The sequence below is a fragment of the Plectropomus leopardus genome, chromosome 14 (genome assembly GCF_026936395.1).
Source record: "Plectropomus leopardus strain MGB_pleo_1.0 chromosome 14, ASM2693639v1, whole genome shotgun sequence".
Classification (NCBI taxonomy): Eukaryota; Metazoa; Chordata; class Actinopteri; order Perciformes; family Serranidae; genus Plectropomus; species Plectropomus leopardus.
Window position 1 is genome coordinate 28,913,275 of NC_142189.1, and position 24,958 is coordinate 28,938,232.

A 24,958-nucleotide genomic window follows, 5' to 3' on the forward strand; every position below is an offset into this window, starting at 1 on the left:
GAGGGAGGGAAACTGGTGATTTTCAGTCCATTTTAGTTGTGTTTAGCCTTCTATTTATGTCTAAAAGGAGCGTTTTGCTGTGCCATTAGGTTCAGGATGAATGGCAATGCATTTGTGTTACAGATTGTGTTTTGAGTTCTTACTGGGAGTGTAAGACAGGGGAAGAAGGAGGTTGTATTTTCAGAGCTAGTCCTGGCTTTCACTTAGTTATAAAGGTTTAATTTGCTCTATTGCACTGCCAAATGAATGCCATTTAACATGTGCAGAATTTATGAATAAACATCTGGACTGAGGTATTACTGCCTTCTTGATAGTGCAAGATAACTTCCTGCTCCATAATGGCATGTATAAGTGAAGCAATATCTCTCTTATTCTCTGTTTTCCCTTCTCTTATTATTTTTGTGTCAAAAATGAAAAAAAAAGTGTTAGCTGTTATCAGGCTGTTAACAGGGGAGTAAAGAGGCTGTAAGGACTGTTCTTTATTCTTTATAGGGGCGGGGGGATTTTTATTATGCCCGTCTTTCTTCTTGCCCTCTGTTTATCTCTGCAACTCCCTCTCTCTTCCTCTCTCTGTTTAGCTATCTGACAGAGGGCTGCAGGATCCTGCGGAGTGGGTGGTGGAGCTCTAATTCAATTTATTCTACTGCTCAGAGACAGACAGAGAGCAGGCCAGAGAGAGAGAGAGAGATAGAGAGAGAGCGAGAGAGAGAGAGAGGGAAGAGAGAGAGACAGTGAGAAGAGAGAGATAGCAGAGAGATGGAGACCACAGATGTTAGGGAGCATTTCCTATTAGCAGTGGAGAGGCAGGCCTTATAGGAAGCTGACCTGACGCTGTGACATCTGGATTTATTCTGCGGGTGCTCAGAATGATGCGTGTGTGCGTGTGTGTGACTGTGTGGTCGTCAGCTAAAACAATATGTCTTTAAAATGCCATCAGTGGGTCTGAAAGGAGAAAACAAAGGCAGACCCTCTATAATTTCTCCATTACTCACACCAGCCTACCAGATGGACCACAAATGATTGACAGCTCAGACTGAACCTTTTGGGTTCAGAGTTTTATTCTGAAAAGAAGTTGCAGAGAACCTGTATTGAGAGTGATCTGGTAGCCTGTATTAAGGGGCAGGCAAAAAAATAATACAGCATAGTATTGCAATATTTTTGTGTGGCAACATTGTATTGATACATGGAAGCAGAGTATTATTTTTTGATCATGTAAATTAGAGATGTCCGGATCCAATCTCGAACTTCGGATTGGGGGCCGATCAAGGCATTTTTTGACAGATCAGGAGTATTTAGCTTATAGAGCATCGGTTCCTTTGTTTTTTGTCTGATGTTTTTGCTTTCATACAAAGCAATGCAGAGAGCAGCCTGTGTCTTCTCTGCTCCACTGAACTGTCTATGTCCTTTCTCTGCTGGATTTACAAGCAGCAGCTGAGTCCCACCCACCGCAAAACACCACACACCATAAACAAAAAAAGCAGTATGAGACTGTTTGTTTACATTATGTACTGAAGTGATGAGCACCGGTTTCATTTCAGCTCAGTGTGAGAGTCTCGTGTTTTGCCTTTAACTGTTGCGCATGGTCTCCGCCCTGCACCAGGGAGACACAGACAGCGGTGCTGAGCTCACTACAACCTCACTGAGTACTCGCAACTGAAAGTACTGTAGCTCTGCAATCAAAAAGCCAGCATTACTTATTTATTAATGAAGGGTAATCCACAAAAGAGACGTACAAACAACGAAAATAAACAGCCAGCTCATTGAGATTATTGAGACACAAGCTGAAGGCCAACAACATCAAAGGAATGGTTTGTCAATTTATACTTTATTTTGTAAAATAAATAAATAAAAAATAATTATAATTATTTTTAAATTTAAAAAGGGTTAAAAAAGGAACAGCTTGGATGCAGCTTTAAAAAAACAAAACAAAAAAAGAACAACTTTGAAGGAGCCTTCTTCAAGTGTGCACTTTGCAGCTGTGTTATCTAGTAGGCGATATGGAATTTTTGTTACCTCGGTGATAGAGCCATGTTTTGTGGTGCTATAGTGTGTAACCAGTTGAATTTTTGCCTTACCATTTATTCCATGTCAGCTCCTTTTGTCTCTACTGGTAAAATGCAATTTTGGGCATTACTGCAAATCACTGAGCATTTGTTGTTATACGATTGTTCAGATTAGCTTTGTCTGCTCTTGACTGGTTTAGATTCTGCCACTCAAATTTAACTCACTCACTAAGAAAAGGGAAATGCCACGTCCTCATGTGCTGAAATCAGCTACTGTGGGCCTCAGGCTTAAATTTCAGATCTCTGTTGTGTTCATGTGTTCCCGCTAAGTGCATAAAACTGGAGAAGTCTGTTGTTGAGGACATGATTAAAATAGCACAAATACAATAAAGATAACGTGTAATTTAATCAAGAGAAGATATTGAAAATGTTGCAGCAGACAAAGTATGACAATTTGAATCTCCTTAGAAAAATACTCGAAAATAATACTATAAGGTTAAAGTGCTGACTTGCTATAAGTGTGTTTGGCCATGTTTACATCCATATTAAATGCATTGTGTAGGACTTGGGGACCTTTTTAGCGCATGAGGGACCATGTATGAAAAAGGCTAGACTGTTCATTAGATTTGGATGTAAACACCCTCAAATTTTAAGCACTGAGTCAGCACTTTAACCTCACAGGTATTGTTCCATTTCATATATGATATGCTGAAGGACACAGTAAATAGAGCACATTCTGTATTACCATCCGACTGCACTGTATCACTCAGCCATTTTCTCTGTATACATTTTGTTTGTGTACAACGGGGGGTTATGTTTTCGCAAAACAGCCAGCAACATACCCCCAAAATGAAAGATTCTAAAGCATCATGGACAGTTCCAGATTACGTGTATGTAGCTTTGAGTAGACATTTCAGCACCAGTTTGCAGATGGAGCTTGAATTAGACATTTCAGCACCATGGTCAGCCACATGGTCAGCAGCTTGAAGAAGACATTTCATGACCACGGTCAGCTACAGTATGCAGGAGCAGCTTGAAGCAGACATTTCAGGACCATGGACCACGACTGTATGCATATACAGCTTGAAGTAGACATAGCAATGCCATGGTCAGACGCTTTGTGTGTGTATTTATGTTATCTGTTGGTGTGCACATGACTCCTAGTTCAGCCCCTGAATGAGCGCAATAAACATGAATGACGCATTGCAAAAGTTTTTTACAGCCAAATGAAAAGTCATTTATTTATTTATTTATTTATTTTTCTTATTCCCCACTGCCATGTTTCAGAAAGACCTCGCGAACCTGACAGAGGATGATAAGCATTACTCAAAGTTATGGTATTTCTTTTAAAACTTAGAATTACTTGGTGATGGTCAGTCATTGGCATTGTTTCAGTCATTCATTTCATTTTATTACATATTCAGAATGAAAAGTCTGTTTTTATTTGATTTGGCAAGAACAATGTGGAGGAAGTCTTGTTCCTCTGGTGTCCACCAGCAAACTCTCTGATGTTTATAACTTGCAAAATAACTTGCAGTGACGCTTTTAACAGCTGCCAAGACAACTGACCATAACGCCTATACTTAAGCCTTCAGCAGTGATTTCCAGTTGAATTAAGATTTTATTTGACACGTCAACTGACCAGGTAATACCTCAGCCTACATTTCTAGCCTTTAACCCCCTTCATCTGATAAAGAATATAACACACAGTAGCTTACAAAATATAATCATAAAAGCCTTTTTTCAACACTTCTGACTCCATCCAGAGTTCTAGTTCATATTTTTTTGAAAAATTGATTTTATAACTGTTATGACAATTTACATATAACTCCAATAAAATACTGTTGTTTGTACTTTTATGGCATTTACACTCCTAAAAGAGCACAAATATATATAATAAGACTGGAATAATGTGTTGTTGACATACAGGAAGTATTGCCGCTATAATGTGTTGGCACCAGTGATAAAGCACTGTAAGTCTAAATAAATAGCCTTTAGTCTTTGCCAAGGCAGGATTAGTGTTTGGCTGGCTGGTAGCTGTAGTTAAGTTCCTGCTTAAAATCCATTACAAAGTCATTGATTACATTAGAATAGATTTGTACGTTGTTGTTGTTTATGTTTGTGTGGCGTCTTTGGAAATTGGGCTCATCCGCCTTTTTAACCAAAGCAACAACAAATCATCTTTGTATAAATACCTTTCTTTTTCTTTCTTTCTTTCTTTCTTTCTTTCTTTTTTCCTCCCTTTCTGTGTAAGTTAAATGACTCTCACACCTACATGACTCTCGCCTCCCGACTCCCCCTTCCTCTCTCCGCATACCTGCTGTTTCAGAATCAGCCGTGACGTGTCTGACACCAGATCCTGCTTCAGGAGGCCAGCAGGGAGGATGTATGTGTGTCTGTGTGTGTATGACGGTGTGAGCATGAGGAGCTGGTGACATGACAGATGTGAGACACATTGGGCGATAATGAGCTGTGTTCAGGACAGATAACCATGGGTGAACGTGATACAATGCAGAGAGGCTTCTGGCTCATTGCCAACAATCTCACTGCATCTGTCTTTCTGTCGTTCTGTCTATACATTATAGTAATTAGCACTGATGAAGTGTACACCCAAGATATAAAGAACATGAGTATTGTATAGCATTTTAAATCTGTGCTTCCCAACCTTTTTGGGCTTGTGAGCAAAGCTACCTGTGAACCCTCTTCACAGGTTGGATATTTCTACAGATGAGGGGTGGATGACGTGGAGAAAATTTAATATCACAATATTTCTGAGCAAATACCCAAATATTCACATCACAACGATATTGCAGGCTTGACTCCTGGTACTTTCACAAAATATTTGCACAATGAGATTCTTGATAAATAGTCATCAGTGATGTGGATATAATGACTAAGCGGGTAAAGGCAAATAACAGCTAGAACAGTCTGGTAAATTCAGAAAATTACATCTGTATTGCAGCCTTTAAAACCAGAAAAGACAACACTTAAGATATTGCAATATCCAAAATCTAAGATGACATCAAGTCTTATATTATTATATCAATATAATATCCATACATTGCCCAGCTATATAGCAGATTATTACCAGGTTTTATTTTCATACTTTCAGAGGTCTAAAAAGGTCCAGTCATTACAAGAAAAACAAGAGGAGGAAATATGCAGAAATATTAACTGCTATCATCCGTAGATTTTCATTAAACTCAGAACTGATCATTAGTCTTAACACTGTCTTATACCTGAATGTTTATTAATTACATATTTTTAATGGAAAAAGGCATGTTTACTGAATTGAGCAGTGGCTGTGTCTGACTTTTTTGTTGGTGGTATGCCAGCAGTCTCTTTGGGTGCTGCTGGACAAAATATACATGATCATCCTGACACGACAATGCACCACTATCATATTATTGTTAGTGTGTTTTATCGGGATCTGTGAAAACAGTGCATATTGTCCCATCACTAGCAAGAAGTTAACATTAGTTAACATAAAGAGGATTTCTAATGCAAGCTTTCCTCTCTATACATGACCCGATTTACAGTCATCAAAGTGCTAATTAGAAATATTCCAACAGAGCTGTCCCTAGAGGATTCCACCAGCACACATGGCACTCAGTCTATGATACTGGCCCACACTCTGTAACATGCTGCTTTAGATTACTCAATCCAATAGTACAGTAGCTCCTCTGAAAAAATCCCAAGGGTGAAATGTGTGAAACATCAGTGCTGGAGAAAGCTTTTGTCAATTGAGAGAGACACTTTGTAGTATTGCCATTTGAAAAATATTGTGAAATTCACTTTGTAGGCAGCCCTGGCAGGATCGGACTGGGGCATAAACATTTAAAAAACTTACATCTTGCGCATTGATGTTAACATTATCTGAACTAGCATTTATCGTATGCATCCTTGCCTTTCTCTGCTTATAGTATGGCTGACAGACTTGCTGAGTTTGTGCAACTTTAGAAGCCTGTGTGTCCTCAGCTGCTGATAGCAAAGCATGCTGAATGTGTGTGGGCTGTGTTATCTGCAGAGCTGCATTTGTGTGTTGTGCCAAACAAACATGTTATGGCCATTGTGCATGATGTGATGTCAGTTTAGTGTCAGCGCCCTGAATGTTGCCAAGGTTTTATCTCTCAAGTTGGTTGCTTTACAACTCTAGGGCTGCACTAAACCAGAGTATGTGTCGTAAACACAGATCAGGGTGATAAGAAGAAGAATAGATTAAAAAATGGCTAATTACTCTGCAGCCAAGTGTCCTTTCAATCTCAGTCCTTTCAAGAAAGGCAGAACCTTAACCCTTTGAAACCTGAGAAATTTGATGTTTTTTTTTTTTTTTTTTAAATGGGAAGAGGACAATGATCAACAAAAGAAGAAATGATGTGGCTCAAGGTTTCAAAGGGTTAAAAGCCAAACATTTGAAAAGCATTATATACATAAGATTATTGTATGTACAGACAATATTACAAACAGTATCCAATACTGCCATACTGTTGAGCCAATGTAGGTGTGATGTTGTATATGTGCAGCATGTGTGGTTTTTTTTTTTTTTTTTGGAAATACACCCCCAGGCTTTCCATAAATAACAGTGCATTCTCAACTTGTCAGTTTAAATAATCAATAAAAACAATAAAGACCAGCCCTCCTTTCTTAAGACATGTCGCTCTGGTTGTAATAGTTGGAACATTAAGATGGTGAAAAAAGAGAGATATATCATATGGTGGATCTTTAAATTATCAATCAAATGCACTTTATTCATTATACGCATTCATATACTGTAAATTTGCCATGCCGGCATTAGTGGGAATATAGGACCCCATTCACAGGACATGGGGATTATGATCAGGAAATGAAGAAATATAAATGCTCCCATGGGAAATGAGTCACTGCAGCAGTAGAGAAAAGCCTATAGATTAAAATAGCACAAATACAATAAAGATAACACAAAATTATAAATCAAGAGAATATACTGGGAATGCTACAACAGAAAAGGAGGATAACTGGATATCCTTGAAAGAAAATATTAAAAAAAAAAAATAACATAAGGCTAAAGTGCTGACTTGCCTTAAGTGTGTTTGGTCTTGATCGCATTGATATTGAGTGCATTGTGTAGGACTAAGACCCCTCGGGGGACCTTTTTAAGTGGATGGGGGACCATGTATGAAAAAGGCTGCAACTTTTAGACTGTTCATTAGATTTCGATGTAAACACTCAAATTAAAGCCATGAGTCAGCACATTAACCTCAAAGGCATTGCTCCATTTCAAATCTGATGTGCTTAAGGACAAAGCAAAAACAACACTTGCTGTCACACCATCCTACTGCTCTGGATCTCTTGGACTTTTTCTTTGTTTATATTTTAGGGAACAATTAGTTGTTACGTTTTTGCAAAAATGCCACCGGATTTGGCCAAATAAATGCTGGAGGATTATTAAGCACCACAAATAGCTACAGTATAAAAATACAGCTTGAAGTAGACATTTCAGGACCATGGACAATGACAGCATGCAAGAAGAGAAATAAATAGACATTTCATGACTGTGGACAGCTACTTTATGCATATATAGCTTAAAGTAGGCATTTAGAGCACCATGGAGGGGTAAACACGTTTGACCATAGACTGTATATGAAGATGGACAACATGGCTTTTCCCCCAAAGTGTAACTTCGCCCCCTGGTGTCTGGCTGCAGTATAGGTCATGAAGCCTGCCCCTCCATGTTAGTGAATGGGACATAGGCCAAACTAAAAACCAAGAGAGCCAAATACATTTTTCTCAAACACACTGACAGTAGTTCTCATCACCCTGATGTTTGTTCAAGTAATCGTTCTTCTGATAAGTTCAGTTTTATTACGGTATTTAATTTAACTGGTTTGGACGGGTGTTTTGGCGGGAACTCCCCACCGTGGATATCGCTGCTGACTTTGGCTCTGAATTACATCACCAGCGCAAGATGGAAGCAGCCGTATCCAGGATATTTTAGCTTCACTTAAGCATAGCAGGGATAAGTCTATCTTTATGTAGGCTGCAGTCTATGGTTTATACAGATAATACAGAGCAATCAAATTAACCGAATCAAACAGTGTTGTGCCCAAAAAAAGGTAATAAAAGTTGGTACCTTGTAATATTGCCCCGTGTATTATTACACATCTCAACTTTAAGTGAATGCTACTTTCAGTACCGTTTAATAACTTTCACTAGTGCTCTGCACTGCTTACTGATAACCGGTTGTTTGAATACAGACTGTAGGCTGTATATACGGTATATGGTACAGACACAGTAAGACTACCATATTAGAGGATTTACAGCCAACAGAGTATGGATGTGTTGTAAAATGGTCAAAATGAGTAATTATTGTTTAAAAATCTCCATTACTATGGCCGGCACGAAGCCTGTCAGGGATTTCGAGAGTTACATGCATGTGCACGTGATGGAGTCCCGCGGATCCGATGTGCGTTCATTTTATGTCTGGAGAAATACCTCTATATTTGGAAAATGGCGCATTTGATGGCATTAGGACTTATTGTTTTTAATAATGGCTGTTAAAAATGAATTCTGAAAAGTAAACATTTCTCAAAAAAAATATCCAGTTATTTAAGAAGTTCTCTTTCCCAATGTTAAGCAAATTGGGAAAAGTCTTTCTGGGCCAGTGTGCATCACATGACGGTGTAATTCCACTTTCGGCCACTATGTAACTTTTGCTTCAGAGCGTGGCGCACTTCCTGCGGGCCTGGTACAGAGCCTGAAATAGGCTTTTTTGGCACCATGGACAGCTACAGTGTGCATGCACTGCCAGATGTACATTTTTCATCAACACACAGCTTGAAGTATGCAGTACAGTGTGTGGTAGATATATCAGGACCATGGACAGCTACAGAGTGCAGGCACAGCTTGAAGCTTGAACATTTCAGGACCATGGACAGCAACTGAATACCAAGAGGATCAGTATAACCCTAGGATTTATATCGGATCTTGGCCATCGCATGATACATGGATCTCTGGCAGTTTCCATTGTAATTTTTATGATATTTTGTGTAAACGTCCATTGAAAGCATGTATCCTTGTTTTATGCACCTGTATATACTCAGTTATGGGTCCATCAATATTTCCAGAGATGGCACAGTCTACCCTAGGATCTTGTAGAGGCACTTTGATCAAAACAAAAGTGTTGCCATCTTCACTATTTAATATCGATAAAATATCGATATAATCATTGGTTGCTACAATGATCACCTCTTAACAACTCTGCCTGTAAATTGAAGGCTTTCTGTCATTCTAATTGGTTCAATAGTGTGATGTCCTAATCACCAGGACAAGCAGGTCACCAGTGATGACCGGTGTTGTTTTTTTGGAGCAGCAGAGGGACTGAAAACTGAATAGATTAAACGGTGCATTTAATTAAGAGGCTTGGGATCAGGAAGTCAGAGATCAGTCTTGGTCCATGCCAACAGTAGCTACATTTAGCCTAGCTTGTTAGCACATGCCATCTGTTCACACACAGATTAACGCTACACAGCAGGCGTTAGCTATGGGTGCATGTTCTGGTTCAGCACTGTATAGGTTGCCATTCAGTAGACCTTATTTCATCAGAGAGTCTATTCGAATGATCCAAACTCAACGGGTTACATCAAAGGTGTGTCGGTTATTTTTAGTCAGTTATTTTGGATTTCAATTAAATCCATAAGCAGGGTATGACTCGTTGTGATGTGGAAGCAATTTACTTCACCTCCATATGTGTTGCCTCTACCTTTCATGTATGAAATACAGTGTGTCTCATTAAACTCACCATATGTTAACAATAGATAAACCCATATTATATTTCAGTCTTATTAGCAGCTAGGATATTAAAAAGGAAATTTATCCTAGAATGAAAATGTTATTGTAGCATAATAGACATTGATTGTCGGAAATGCTGCCAAAGCAGTTTTTTTGTGGCTTGAGGACTTATCAGATTTGTGGTCATCAAATTTCATGTGTTAGCCGTTTATCAGTGCACATATCGATCAACCGCAAACCATTTTAGTAATAACCGGAATAACCGTTCAAGGTTGAATGTTTTTCTCATTCTTTCAAGTGCTATGCTGGTGGTCCCATTCAACACAGTAAAAATATTATTTTCACCATACCTTTCTGTTCCATTCTGTTCTGTTCCCTCTCAAACAGATAGACAATAACGGTGTGCCACATAATACAGTTTGTGATAGTACCATCATAACTTTTAAGATGATTACAAAAATAATCATATTGTGATTTTGACAACATCTAGACTTGATGATGTCATACTGAATGCATAATATCTGCCAGCTGAAAGCATCATTTCTGCCAGCTCCAAGGTAGAGAAGTTAGGTTTGGGATTGACTTCTCTAGTGTGGAAAAATGTTTTTTTTAGGCCAAGGCTGCAGTCTGGAATGTGATATGGATAGAACCAGTCTGTTATAATGTAAAGCCTACATGAAGCTTGACATAAAACTTCATATATGTGTGAATGTGCGATAGCCATAGCAACATCACAGCCTGTCAAAATATGTGCATGTCTGTGCATGTGTGGGTGGGATTCTGAGGGATTCACATTACACTGGGAAGAATAGCTGTGAAATGGCAGAGAGCGCACAGGTTCAGGTGGAATAAAACAACAACTCAATGTTTTTGGATTTTTTTTCTTTTGAAAAGGAGTCTGAACAAATTGATTTACTACTACTGTATTTTATAGTTGTATATATTCTATGCTTTTAAATATTTTTTAAATTATTTTCATTTAATGAGAGACAGAGAGAGAGAGAGAGTTTATGCAGAATTAGAAATTAATAATGAAATATTTTTTTCAGTTTTTTGTGATATTATCTTAGGGTCCATACTGACAACCACTAATAGACAAATCTCCTTTAAGTAGTCTCTGACATTTGTCCCTCTCTCTCTGCAGTGTTCAGTGTCAACAGAGCCATAAGGATAATGGCCATTAGCCTAATGCTCCAATTTGAAGGACAAGATAACTTTGAAGTTTTTTTTTTTTTTTTTTTTTTGGAAAATGATTGTTCACTAACATTTACAATTACTAAAATACGTTTTTTTTTGTTGCTAAATTCTGATCTAAAAATATTTATATGTTGTTTACACACATACATATCAATATTGTTATTATTTATTTATTTCATTTTAATGCTCTGTTTAAAACTTACACATCATCAATAATGCTATTTTATTTGTCTTTGCTTTTAAAACAGTTCTCCTGCAGGCTGTTTGCTCTGGCTAGTTAAGGTTTAGCCATCTGCTTTACAAGCAGGGATCACTTCCAAATCACTGCACTTAGCTAGCTTTTACACCAAATACTATAAAAAGCAGCCAGCTAATCCAAGCTGTTGGCAGTATTTATTTTATTTTATTTTATTTTATTCTTTCTACTTGGCACTAACCTAAGCTCAGCAAGCAGCTTCTCACCAACAAACACTCCAAAATCTAATGGCTTGATATATTTGGCCGAAGGATATAGATATGGTTGGAGGCATTTGCCAGTAAATTTAGGGAATGTAGAGGACACTGATATTAAGCAACCCAGTTAATTATGTCTTAGTAAAATAAAGCCACTGCAGGGGGACTGAACAGCAAGGCATGAGGAGGTTGAATGGAGGTAAAACTGAGCTATTTGTTTGAGGATGAATCCCTGCGACATACTTTCAGATAAGAGAATGAAATATCAAAGTAAAATACTGCTGGTGGATTCAGGGATGGACCACTTTAATCCCAGTAATGACTCCCAAATATAGCACTTGAAACAACTTGACTCTAATCATCCTGGTGGCAACAGTTTCCTTGGGTATCCTGTTTTTTTTTTTGTAACACTATTAGTGTCAAGGCCTATGAGAGGAGCCCCTGCACAAACATGCCTCAGAGGTTTGGTTCTTCCTAACACACACACACACACACACACACACACACACACACACACACACACACACACAGAATGGTATCATGATGGACCCTTTGTTGTGATATCTTCAAAGTAAGGAGAAGGGATTTGACTGTCCATTCAAAACTGTTAATAGTCATATCACAGGCTGTGCTGAGAGGTTTCCTCAGTCGGTTTAGTAATCTATCCCTGTTTTATCCCTTTGTCCCTGATGACAAGACAACAGCAGATATATTCATTTGCTTCATGTGGTGTACAGCACAGTTTGAACTTTGACCTGTTTCTAGATTAGGCTACATTATTCCTTTAAATCTGTTTAATCTGGTGACTATTGTTTAAAGTAGGATGCTAAAAAGATGCTATAAAATATATATATTTTTAATAGACTGTGTCCATTTTCAAAATTAGGAACTAAAGATACCCTATGCAGGTTTTCCCACACATTTATCTGTGGTGGCCTGTCATGATTAAAACATCTACCACCATGTACTGATTTTAGATTTTTGGAGGTAGACTGGAGTGCTGTTGGAATATGTATACCATTCACAACAATGTTGAAGTGCAGAGCATACTCCGGGCATAGACAGAGCACTAAGGCGTCAGGCCCAAGTGAAACTTAACCGTTTATTGTCTGTAGCAGCTGCTCTCCTCATTCATCCATTGATCCCATTGACTCTGATCAGATTGACAGATTAATTTTCCACCCTCCAACTCAAACTCCACAAACTAGATTTCGACAGGAATGATACAAAACGACACATACGCATTTAAAAGATGTAAAAAAAATAGAGATATAAAAAACAGAACCCCACTTTACCGACTGCTACCACATCATATACACTGTCATTCTGTGGGAAACACTGTCAGTTATTTTAAGAAAAGAGGAGGTGGTTGAGTGCAATTAACTGGGTAGCAGGCATGTGTATAAAGCAAATTGTTAACTTATTTTTTTCTATTTTATCTTTCTAAAGAAATAACATGTATTGTCTCTCTGTAATTTAATGGAATACACTAAAGGAACAGAGTGTGTGTGTGTGTGTGTGTGTGTGTGTGTGTGTGTGTGTGTGTGTGTGTGTGTGTGTGCCCATCTGTACCCTCAGGGCCTGTTTGTCCCTGCTAATGAGCTGTCATTTCCAGAGTGAGTTGTTAAATGTAAGTTATATTTGCTTTTGTCCATATGCTCTATAAGTACCCACCATTGTCTCTGGGCTACATCAACCTCCCCCACTACTGTGCAAACAAAATGTTTTATTAGTCTGGAGTGCCAACAAGGAATGCAGAATGTTCCAGGCATACAGAATAACAAAACTGTGGCAAATATAGATGCAGATAAAGGCTTTGCCCATGTCAGAATGATCAAATTCAGGCTGAAAATTGGTGGAGTAGCCCTTTTAGCCTGACATTATGACTTACAATCTGCTTATCTAACAGTATCAGCAGTGTGTTGTGCGTTGCTGTGCAGAAACGGATGAATACACAGTGATTAATGGATAAGACGCAGAGAGTAGTAGAGTGTGGATTCATAAAACACAAACAGTGTTAAACATAGTGCGAGAGCTTGTGTGTGAGCTTCCACAGACTGCAGATATCAAGTACAGCATGCACGCAAAACATCTACTTATGTAGGCAAGTATCTGCACACACACACACACACACACACACACACACACACACACACACACACACACATACACACACACACACAAGCTCTGCAAGTGGGCCGATAAAAGGATGTACAACATTACCGCAGCTGCCCTCTGGGAACTAAAGCCAAAGCATGACTCAACCATTTACCAGCACCACACAATGAGTCGGCACATTTACGAGAGATAGACTCGGCATTGTGAGACATTCATTTTACAATACCTAGTGTCTCTGTGCTCTGTGGACTTCTGGATGGGTCGGGGGGGCAGTGTAACAACAACTAAGCACTCATTCTACCACCACAACAACTGAGAGTCCCAAATTTATTTAACACTTTCATTTTTTTAAAAAATAATTTCATTGTTTAACAGCAAGCATACTTTTTGAGATATTTATCAGTTACTTTTCAAAATTCAACATGACTACAAATGTGGGAAAATTAAAACTAAGGTAATTCTATTTTTTCTTTTTACTTTACTGTGGTATCCTGTCTGCTTCAAGCTCAATGAAAAACGCAGTTTCCTCGAAGCTTATGGCTGCTAGTGATGGAGACAGAGAAGAGAATGCGGACGAGGAAAGCACCGGTAGTTGAAGCTGCCATTGTTGAGTGGATTGATAATGCCCGGTCACGTAATGCCACCTTGACCGGGCACTTGGTGAGGGAAGAGACAGAATTGGCAGCCAGCCTTGGAGAGAACAGTTTCAAAGTTAACATAGGCTGGCTGAGCGATTTAACAAGAGAGAAAACATTGTGTTCTAGAAACTGCGAGGCAAGCCTGCTCCAGCTGATGCAGCAAATAGTAATTAGTGACGCTGTCTTTCGTGATTTTATATTAATGTAATAATTATGCAAATTTAGATTAGATGGTAATCTGCATGAAAAAGAAAGCTAGGTTCAAAAAAATGATCTGCTTTTAGAGATCACTTTGACAGAGAGACGTGATCACTGTAAGTGTTTTTGCTTCACTTCAGTTCAATTTATTATTTGTCCTAGAGGGCAGTGTGTGTTGCAGTTAGTGTAAAAAACCTAATAAAAACACAGACAATATGACACAGAAATATACAGCATTAATCTATACACAGGGTAACTTGCACCTATGCACATTCAAGCTCCACAAGAGCAAATTAATAAGTGTGAGTATACAAAGCTAGGAGGAGACATGCTATAGTTAGATTTTTCAGTATTCTCTTCAGCAGGACAAACATGGAATATAAATTCTAGGCTTAATAGATTAATTTAGACCGAGACTGACCTGCTCTTAACAGGTACAAGGTCTGAACTAATCAAAGAATAAGCATTTCACAGTGAGGTAAAGCAAAAAGATGAGTTTAAGGTTTGGACTGAAAAGAGTCAGACTGTCTGATATCAACAGGAAGGTTATTCTGGAGGAGGGGACTGGCCTGTCCTTTTGATATTCAAACTGAAATCTCATTATCTGCTGATGTAAATTCAGTCCATATCAAGCGATGGGTCATAACAAATAAAGTGTGCAGAAGTTAGGACTAGCAGTGCATATTTGCTGCTCTATATATTTGGTCAACACACCAGCAGTTGCAAGTTTAAATAAAATTGCCTGGCAATAATAAATGCACAGCAGCCGGCGTCAGAGAGCGCTCTGTGCTGAGACCTTTCTGCTCGGGGTGGGTTTTACTGAGTCCAGGTATATTGCAGCATGAAGTGAGTCACAGCCTGTGACCCAGTTGAGCTTTGTCCCTCAGCATGACCTCATTCTGACTGCACACTAAAACAAATGTGATGCTACTGCAGCTGTTTTCATCAGACACATCACTGCAAAATGCACAACTTCCTTGAGCATTTCTGTTAATTCCTGCTCAAACTAAAATAGATTTCACTGTGCAGTTAAAGCAATGTTACTGCATTCAAGGCCGTTCAGCAATGTGTCTCACAGATGTCATTTGAGGATGCGTAATTATCTACCTGATACAGTGTTGTTATATAGAGAAGACTAATTCATTGAGAGCTGACAGTGACACAGTGTGTGATCTGGGGTCAGTAAAGTCGAGCTTAAAGACAACAGGCAAGTTGGCCTTAATTCTGCACCAGAACACAAGCACAGCGCCATGTGTGTGCGTTCATATTAGATGTGTCATGTGTAATGCATTAACAAGCATGCACAAAACCACATACAAATGCACATACACGCACACACACAGTATGTGGCAAGATAAGCTTGTTAGCAAGGCTTTGGCTCAAAGGAAATATCTGATTGTGCTTACAGTATCCAGTCAGGGTTTGTGCCAGTGTGTGTGTGTGTGTGTGTGGGAGGTGAGAGGAAAGAGTGTGTTTGATCATAAGGACTAAATGGAAAGGAAAATCCTCAAGTATAACTGGTTTCAATACAAAGTGAATTTTGGTTTTGTTAGTGGTTCTATTAAGCTGATTTTAGCATGATAATGTGATATACTAAATTGTCATTGTCAGACTTTAAATAGTTGGCTTTACTCTAGCCCTGTATCAGCACTGTGCAACATTTCCACTCATCTGAGGATAACTGTAATGGATTTTATTGTGCCCTTTTGATTAGCATTAGGGATATCAATATATTGGCATATAAACATGAACTCAATGAGATTTTATTGATCAGGGTGTTAAAGGAGAAGCACTACATCAAACTCATGCAACATCTCAGTTTTACAAATGTGAAGAGTTTTGTTTGATGTAAAGTTGAGAACTGTGGGAGTGTGTAAAGGATAACCAACAGGGGATGCAACTTAGGGTTTTGCGCACAGTCTTTTATTTGTGGCAGTCCGCCATGATTAAAATTTTTTGCCACAAATAGATTTTCTATTTTTGGAGATGGACCATTCATTAGGAGAACTGTTAGAATATATATACCAGTTATTTATAGCTCCACACTGTCAGAGCACAGAGCACACTTTGGGCAGAAATGGAGCAGCAGAACAGCAGGCGCATTGAATGTGAAACTTGGTTGCTCTCTTCCATTGATCTGATCTGATCAGCTGTGAACAGACTGACAGATCAGTTAACCATTATGCGAGTGACAAACTGCTGAGGACAAAAAGATCCCCAATAAAATGAATAAAAAAACAAACAATAAAATAAAAATAACTGCAACTTGACTCAGACTTTAACAGCAATGTCTCTTGACTTCATTTGGACTTTAGCCTTAAAACTTGAAAATACCTTCTCCCAAGCCCAACGATTAAAAAGTATATTATTTGAAAAGTGTGTCACAGATCAATTCATTTCCCTTCATTGTGTATCAACTTACATCTACAGTATGTTATCTGTTTCCAGCAAGTTAATGCTTGATTCCTTAGATCCATTGAGATTCAATTTAACAACGTTTAATCGATGAGCATTTTGTGACTTGTTTAGGATCGACACTCAAGGTTCAAGACTTTGGACTTGTCAGTCTTGACTTGAGACTTGACTGTCTAGATATTGGACTTGACTTGGGACATGAGTGCAAAGGCTTGAGACTTGTGACTTGCAAAACAATGACTTAGTCCCTCCTGTGCTGCTAAGTACAGTCTGACAGAGCTGTTAGCAGGGCTGTGCCCCTTACTTTGAGTTGTTTTGCCTATTGTGTGGACCTTTTCTGTATTTGCCTATGCAAACCGGTATGAAGGCAAAAAAGGACAGAGAATCTAAGCGAATGCTGCTCTGTGTATGAGAGATGGCATTATCGTAGTAAAGTGTCTCATTCCAACTTAAATTCTTTCAAGACCCTGTTTGAATTCCAGGAGCATTGTGTAGGGGAAATGTATCATTAATCTACCTTATTATTATTATTATTATAGCTTTAATCTTCTTCAATCTGATCACTTTTTCACACGTCCTTGTATTTCAGGAACCTGGGAAAGGTATCAGCAACACAACAGTGCCAGCAGTCCTCAAGGACCAGCTTTAATCTTGCTATAAGCCACTGTTGAGTACTGATACTAGACTTCATTAAACATGCATGGATTACATTTAAAGCTATTTATTTACCCTCATTTTTTTCTTTCCTGGCGTATCAACATGTAAGTGTTTGTTGAGTAAACTTGTCCTCGTAGTGGCACATTCTGTTGGTGTCAAAATAATTTCCCCTCTTAAGTATTTTGGCAGCGTTAAATTCTGCGCCCGTTTCTAATCTCTCCCCTGTCTCTACTTTGTCTGTCTGATATGTGACACATGTTGTCTTTGCCTTTAGAAAGAAAGCTCTCACAGTGTGTGTTTGCTTGTTTCTTCACGGGTGTGTTTGTGCATGCATGCGTGTGTGCGTGTGATCATTATGTCGCGGTCTGAAGCCATCTGGGTTGGCTGGCCATTTGCATATCTGGTGTTAACCATTATAAATATTCATGACCAGGGTCTAAACTGGTATGAATATTAATTTTGCCTCCAGGCCGTAGACTGGTGGAGTGGCTGTGATTCCAATCAGCAGAACAGAAATTAACTCAACCTTTTGTGTGGTGGACGAGGACACTTGATGATTGCCTTGGGCCCCTTGGTGTGCTTGGCGAGCTCCATATGTATGTGGATTACTACACTTGCCTTAGTCATAAGGCCGCCATATTTGATGCACATCATACTTTGGGAAACGGTGCCTGCAAGACAGAGAGACAGATGGAAACAGAGACAAACTCAACTTGTCTTGGGATGGGATTATTTATTACTCTTTGAAATGAGTGAGAAGCTGCAGGGAAACTATACACCAAAGTCCAATTCAGAAGCTGCAGCAGCAGGAATAAAGACATAATGATGGCACCAAGCCATCGTGTTAGCTAAGGTGTGACACTGTCAAACAAACTCGGCTGAATTCTTAATTTCTTTGTTAACACCACGGATTGCTTGTTTGACAGTTTACTTGTTAAAGCTCCTGTTAGTTCATCCGACTGCCAGCACTGCCTCCGCAGCTGCTAGCTACTGTTTAAATCCAAATTGATGGAGTTGGTTTGGAAATACATTTAACATGAGCATAGACACATTCACAGCTGCTGTTATGTTTCATTCCTCTTGTTGTGGCCTGTGATTTGGACCTTGACCAGTTCTGCCCGTCATGACAATATCAAAGAGGAATTTGGGTCTATATTTAATTTTGTTTGATTTTCATCCAATGCGGCTGACGTGGTTCAGTCTTTGAAGAAATTATTCTGTTCTCTCACGACCTTTGATCTGTTGCCTCCGTGATCATCTTTGGTGAAGTGGGAAATGACAAACATGCTGGTTATGATGATAAAGTGTAAAAAAAAAAAAAAAGCAACTAGGAATGTTGGTAGGTAAGATATTACTCAGAAATGCATAGAATCAATTGGCAATAAAAACAACACGTGACTTTTGCACCTCCTCAAGTATAAGGCTCAGGCCCAAGGAGGCTCTGTACTCCCATAAGACTCAACTTTAGCAATGCATAAAACCAAGAGCCACCGATCTTATGTGAATAAGCCTTCGGTGGTATCTTAAGATTTCATATCTTCATACCTTTCTAAAATTTCACAGGATATACACTATATGATGGTATAAATGTGTACCCTACCCTTGACATCTAATTCAGTACTTATTTTCAGCTTTTCAGACATATAAATATACAATCAAAATCCATAAAATATTCAGAAAAGCAGTGTTTTTACAATTACCTCCCGTATTAAACAGAGAAATGCAAATGTAAACCTTCTGAATTCAACTTTCTCTCGGTCACAGAGGACTGACGATGCTTAATTTCCTTGTTAGCTCATCATAAAACACGCGTCATTCAAACTAGACAGAAAAAATGTGAAACTCATCCAAACTGTCTTGGTTATGCTTGCTAGTAATCTAGTTTGTAAGTCCACTGTTCCAACAGTCACCAGCTCCAGTTTGGTCAAAATAGATCCTCAATTAATCAAGTTAGATGTAGAAAAGATGTCATCCTCTCACGATCTCTCTCTGCTGTTGCTGGCCACCGGCTGTTTACAGTCCTGTAACTTCACCACTAGGTGTCACCCTGTCTTTCAGCTATGCTGCCTGTTCTACCAGTAGAGACCAGAGACTGAGCTCTGTTGGTGCATGCTGTGCAAGGTCAAAGTTCATTTTGACCTCACAAAACATGTTTCGCCATAACTCAGTAATTTGTACTCTTATTATGACAACATTTTCACAACATTTTTAATATGACATAATAATAATAAAATGATGACAAAAAGTCAAAGGTCATCGTTGCTGTGGCATCATAATGTCATGCAAAAACACATTATTCAATATCATAGCAGCATCAGAATGAGAGACACTGGGTGTGATACTGACTTGTTTTTTTGCACCCCTTTTTTCATCATGTCAGAATTGATGAATTGAATTGATGTAACCATACACTTTATGTGAAGTGACTAGATACTTCTTTATATGCAGTCTGCAGTTTTACTGCTGGTTTCAAATGGCTTGCACATGCACAAGGGATTTACTGGAGACAATGCACTTTCGGGATGATGTTATTAGTGTTACGTTACAGTAACTGCATAGTGTCTATGTATGTCTTTGTATATATATGTATGTATGCCTGTAATAACTCTCTAAAGGAACAATTAGTTTGAAAATCTGCATGCAAGACACACACCATAGTTACATTACTCCTTAAGTAACACTTCTTCCTTTTTACTCCAGTTGATATGTTGAATGTATGAGGTATTGAGGTTTGTGTGTGTGTTTGACACATAGAGTAAGTGAAAGAACAGGGGGAGAGAGAAAGAGAGAGAGAGAGAGAGAGACAAAGACAGAGAGAGCGAAAGACAGAGCGATTACATCAGCATTCAGAACAGAGGGTCTACATAGTGCCAAACTATAATGATCTCTCATCTTCAATAATACACACTTATACACACTCGGCATTGTGTTCAAGTGTTGTGGTGAATACTGATAAAAATGGTAATCGGAGATGGTTTCTCACATGCACAGATAAACACACATTTACTCCGACACATCACACACTCACTTAGACATGCTCTGCAGAATGCAAACACTAAAATTCACACTTTTACACTTTCACGCTACAAATTCTATCTAACAATACACACTCACATTTGCAAACAACAATACAGGCAAGCACATTCAGCAAGACATAAACAAAAGACACGCATATTTACAAGCACACAGAATTCACACTCTTGATTTTTCTCTCTTGTCTGAGAGATGTCGGAACGCTAAGAACAAAAAAAAAAAAAAGATGCAGGAACAAGAGAATGTTTTCGGAAATATGCCGTGACTGTGTCGATTGCCTCGTGTCTCTGTTTGTGTGTGTGCGTGTAAGAGCGAATGTGTGTGTAAATAGAGTGTAAGTGGAGAATCCAGAATGAGTTGCACTTCATTCAGCCACACAAACACTGCACATGCACACATGCACACAATCCCGAGTGCTTCAAAGAAAACACTAGGGGAGAGAACAAAGAGCCTCCTTGAAGAATAGACATGAATTATTCACTCCATCAGATAAGAGGACAGAGAAGGAGTGATGGTGATGGAGAGTGGGTGATACAAAGAAAGAGACAGACAGATGGATTGACAAGGACAGTGGGGTATTAGATTGTATTAGCAGTAGCGATGACAGAGAAGGTCCTCAGGAGATTTTAGATAAAAGAACACAGCATGCCATCATCTACTAAACCATGTCTAAAAACCCACAGGGTGTAAAAATATTTAATAGACCAAAATGAATAAATAAAACAACTCTTTAGCCGTCAAAATTCATGACACTGCTTATCTGTAGAAAGCCAGACGCTTTGGAAATCAGGGTCTTTCTCTGACGTGGGGGCGTGTTTTTGCCACCTGAAGGGGAAGAGTTTATCCGGTAAAATCCACAACCAGCAGCGGCTTAGCTGCAGCATCTGTGCTGCTTTCCACACAGATACGCTTTATCAGATCCAAGCATGGCACTTCTTTTGTGTTCGACTAGTAAAGCAGTGCTGCTTTAGTACTTCTTTAACAGCAGACAATCCAGATGCTTTATCCAGTATAAGAAATAGTAACTAGTGACATTGGGTGCTTTATCAGCTGCAAACTGTGGTTTTCTGTGCTGCAGTGGGACTGACTGGTACTGTAGCACAGTGGCAGAACATAACGACATCCATAGGTTGTTGCTGCTTTCACTTACAATATAAAGGAGTTGACAGATTATCGACCTGGCTGATTATGGGGGCCGATATTTGGCATTTTGTCGATTATCTGTATTGGCAATTTATTGATAATAAATGATCACCAATACAAATAAATGAATGAAAAAGCATGCATATTACACTCAACCAACAACAGGGAAAGCAACCTGCAATATATGAAAAGGGAGTGTCAGCACGGGAGGAACTTTGACTTTGTTTAACCCCAGGGAGCTATTTCTATTCATTCTTTTTTTTTTTAATTTAAATTTTCACTGAATTTTATCAAAAAAGTTGCAGGGAACTTATTGTATATGATGTTAAAAGGTTCAGTTTTGATGAAACAACTGTCTGTATTGAATTATTGTTTGAACAGTACAGTAACACATTTGTTAAGCTTAAATTTGGTGGTCATGTGAGCGATATGCCTCAAGTAACTTTAAAGTTATCTTATGTGCATGTTGTGTCTTCTTAGCTGGTTTGCTAATGTTAACCACTGCTTAGCATTTATTCAGGAAGATTTGGAGGGAGTTTCATTGTGAGGATGAGACTTTTAGTGTGCTGTGATCAGTCAACAGGCCTAACTTTAAATAAAACAATTTTTTTTTCCCCTTTACATGTTGTGTTATTTATCAATCTAGATTTTGTTGGTGTGAGTTTTGGAAACATCAGCTGTAGAGATTTCTGGCTTCTTTTGAAAATAATGGAACTAGATGGCACTTGGCTTGTAGTGCTCAAAGCGACCTGCTTAATCAACATGATCCACACACTTTGCTGTGAGCAGCTTTATGTAGAAACAATTTCCTTTTTACCGAACCACATCTCCCAACCATAGAAAGGGAGCCATGCATCTACTGCTAGCTCACCTAGCAACACTGAGTGAGCTAAAGTTACAGCTCACCTGAGGAGGATGCCATCATTGATTACATCTTGCGCCAACATGAGCATGAGCTTCTCGTCCATGTGAAGTGAAGTTTGGTAGATCTGTGGATTATCTTGAGTAACTGGGTCTTGATTTCTGGAAAGAGACATCACTGTTGCTCTTAGCACCACAGGCTGAGTGCCATTTAGTCCTACATGTAATTCTGTTTTTTCAACTTTGTTTAAAAAATGACTAATAAATCTATCTTCTACCTCCTACCCTCTTCTACCTTTGTACCATCAGCACTCAGTAACTCACACCAAAACGATCTACACTGATGATTAGCACTGCAGGTAAGAGAAAAAATGTGTATATTTGATTTTGAGGTCAACTGTCACCTACCGCCAGCTGTTGATGGTCAAAAAATACATTCATATTGTAGGCTGGCTGCTTGTTTGACCACACTGTTTTAATTGTTTCTGAAATTCTTAATTATAGAAGATGTGATAGGTGCGAGGTCTTTGGGGTTATTTTAAAAGTACTTTTGATGGAGCTGGGGTGATTAAAATAATGCAACAAATAATGTTAAATATTGTGTGTGCTGTTAAGTGATTAGTTTAATAACTTTATCATAAATAATAGTATCTGTCAACTGCCCCGTTTTGGAGACAGTTGTGTGTGTCAATATGCAGTTTACACTGTAGTCTGCTATGATTTCTTAGATTTTTTTCTTGTCCTTGTCTTTCTAGAACACACATAACTGATTGCTTTGGAACTGATAGTGTAGCTTTGCTGATCTCTGTAAACTACAAGCAGTCCCTTTTTGAAGAGAAACTGAAGGTTTATTATCTCAGAGTTCTGTGCAAGTTGCACCTTTATTAAAGTGAACACAGGATGTTTTACGCAAGCAATGAAAGGTTTTAGAAAAGAAACAGCAGTTGTGTAGTCTTGTTGTGCTACTTGTAGCAATTACCAGGAGGAAGACAAGGAAAAACAAACGTTATTCAAGAGATTACAGGACAAACAATTGTAGGAAAAACCTTGCTATCTCACCCTTTTCAATTGCACAGATAAGAGCGGCAGACAGTAACACAGGCTGAAAAAGGGAGAGAACCAAAATAGTCGAGTGACTTTGGAGCGAGATTGAATTTCATCATTTATTCAACAGATCAAGGGAAGAGAAAGACAATGACGTAAAGTGCAAGAGAAAGAGGGAGTGAGAGAGAGTAAAAGAGCCCGGGAAGCTTTAAAAGACCCTGTAAGAAGTTCATTATCAGCTTTTCTAATCTTCTTCCTCAATTTCATCCCTCAGTCATCAGCTCCACAGCTGGCAGCCAGTCACATGGGCAGACAGACCTTACAGTACTACAATAAGTGATTTGCATTCATTTATGACATATCTGTCTTGCTTTACATTAGACCAAATTCTAGCTGGGCCAAAAATAGTAGAAAAAAAATAGTAGCGTGGTGTCAAGTAAATGAGAGGCTTATTTTTATCGCAAGGGGTCTTTTGATAAAGCATGGATTACGATGACCAGCTGACAAATATGGAGTAGAACAGTATGTGACGGGTTTACAACCCATTATGGATCTCTGAGCTCTGTGATAGACAGCATCCAACAGATGGAGGGAGTGAGTACAGGACAGGCAAGAAAGTGGCACCAACAAGCCATTTCCTGGCACTGAAAGGGAAACAGGATATGTTTCTAAAAAATAAGTCTAAAAAGATGATAAATATAAAATTTAATAAGGAGGCTTTCATCATTTGTGCCGAAATAATTGTAGTCACCATCTCAATAGGGGTGCCTCGTGAAGACATGATGCAGGGAAGAGCAGCTGGCGCCTTTTTTTTTTTGCTGGAATAAAACATGGCCTTAGTTTTTTCCTGTGTGCACTGATTGTGAAATTCTGGACCAATACCAATGTTGAAAATAATAATTTGGCCTATGGCTGATACAGATACAGATGCTTGCTGTTGTTGTTTGCTTTGTTTTTGTTGTTGTTTATTTGCATCGTCTCCAGAAAAAGAAAAAAAAAGATCTTGATTTTAAAAACCTAAAAAAAAAAAATAGTCAGCCCTTCATTACGCTTTCTTTGAATGAGGACATATTGAATTTTTTTTAAAATAACAGCTTAGACAGCGTCTCCGGCTTCCTCCCACAGTCCAAAGACATGCAGGTCAGGTTGGTTAGTGACTCTAAATTGCCCTTAGGTGTGACTGTGAGCTTGAAAGGTTGTCTGTCTATATGTGTCGGCCCTGCGATAGTCTGGCGACCTGTCCGCCTTCTGCCCGATGACAGCTGGGATTGGCTCCAGCCCCCCGCGACGCTTGCGAGGACAAGCGGTTATGGACAATGAATGAATGAATGAGCTTAGACAGCCTTAATATGATATAAAATTACACATGATTCCCTTTGTAATACCTATTACATGCAGTGAAAACATCAACATATTTCTCCCTCCCTTATT

The 24,958-nt window shown here is 38.8% G+C and overlaps 1 protein-coding gene across 4 annotated transcripts in view; it reads left to right on the plus strand.

Moving 5' to 3' along the window:
- lrfn5a (leucine rich repeat and fibronectin type III domain containing 5a) overlaps positions 1-24,958 on the plus strand; it is a 259,011-nt gene that overhangs the window by 104,606 nt on the left and 129,447 nt on the right. Inside the window, exon 2 of one of the 4 annotated variants that reach the window (XM_088087411.1) lies at positions 22,793-22,842. The exons of the other annotated variants lie outside the window; for them this stretch is intronic. The gene's annotated coding sequence lies outside the window, so the exon portion shown is untranslated. The remainder of the gene's footprint in view (positions 1-22,792; positions 22,843-24,958) is intronic. 4 annotated transcript variants of the gene reach the window in all.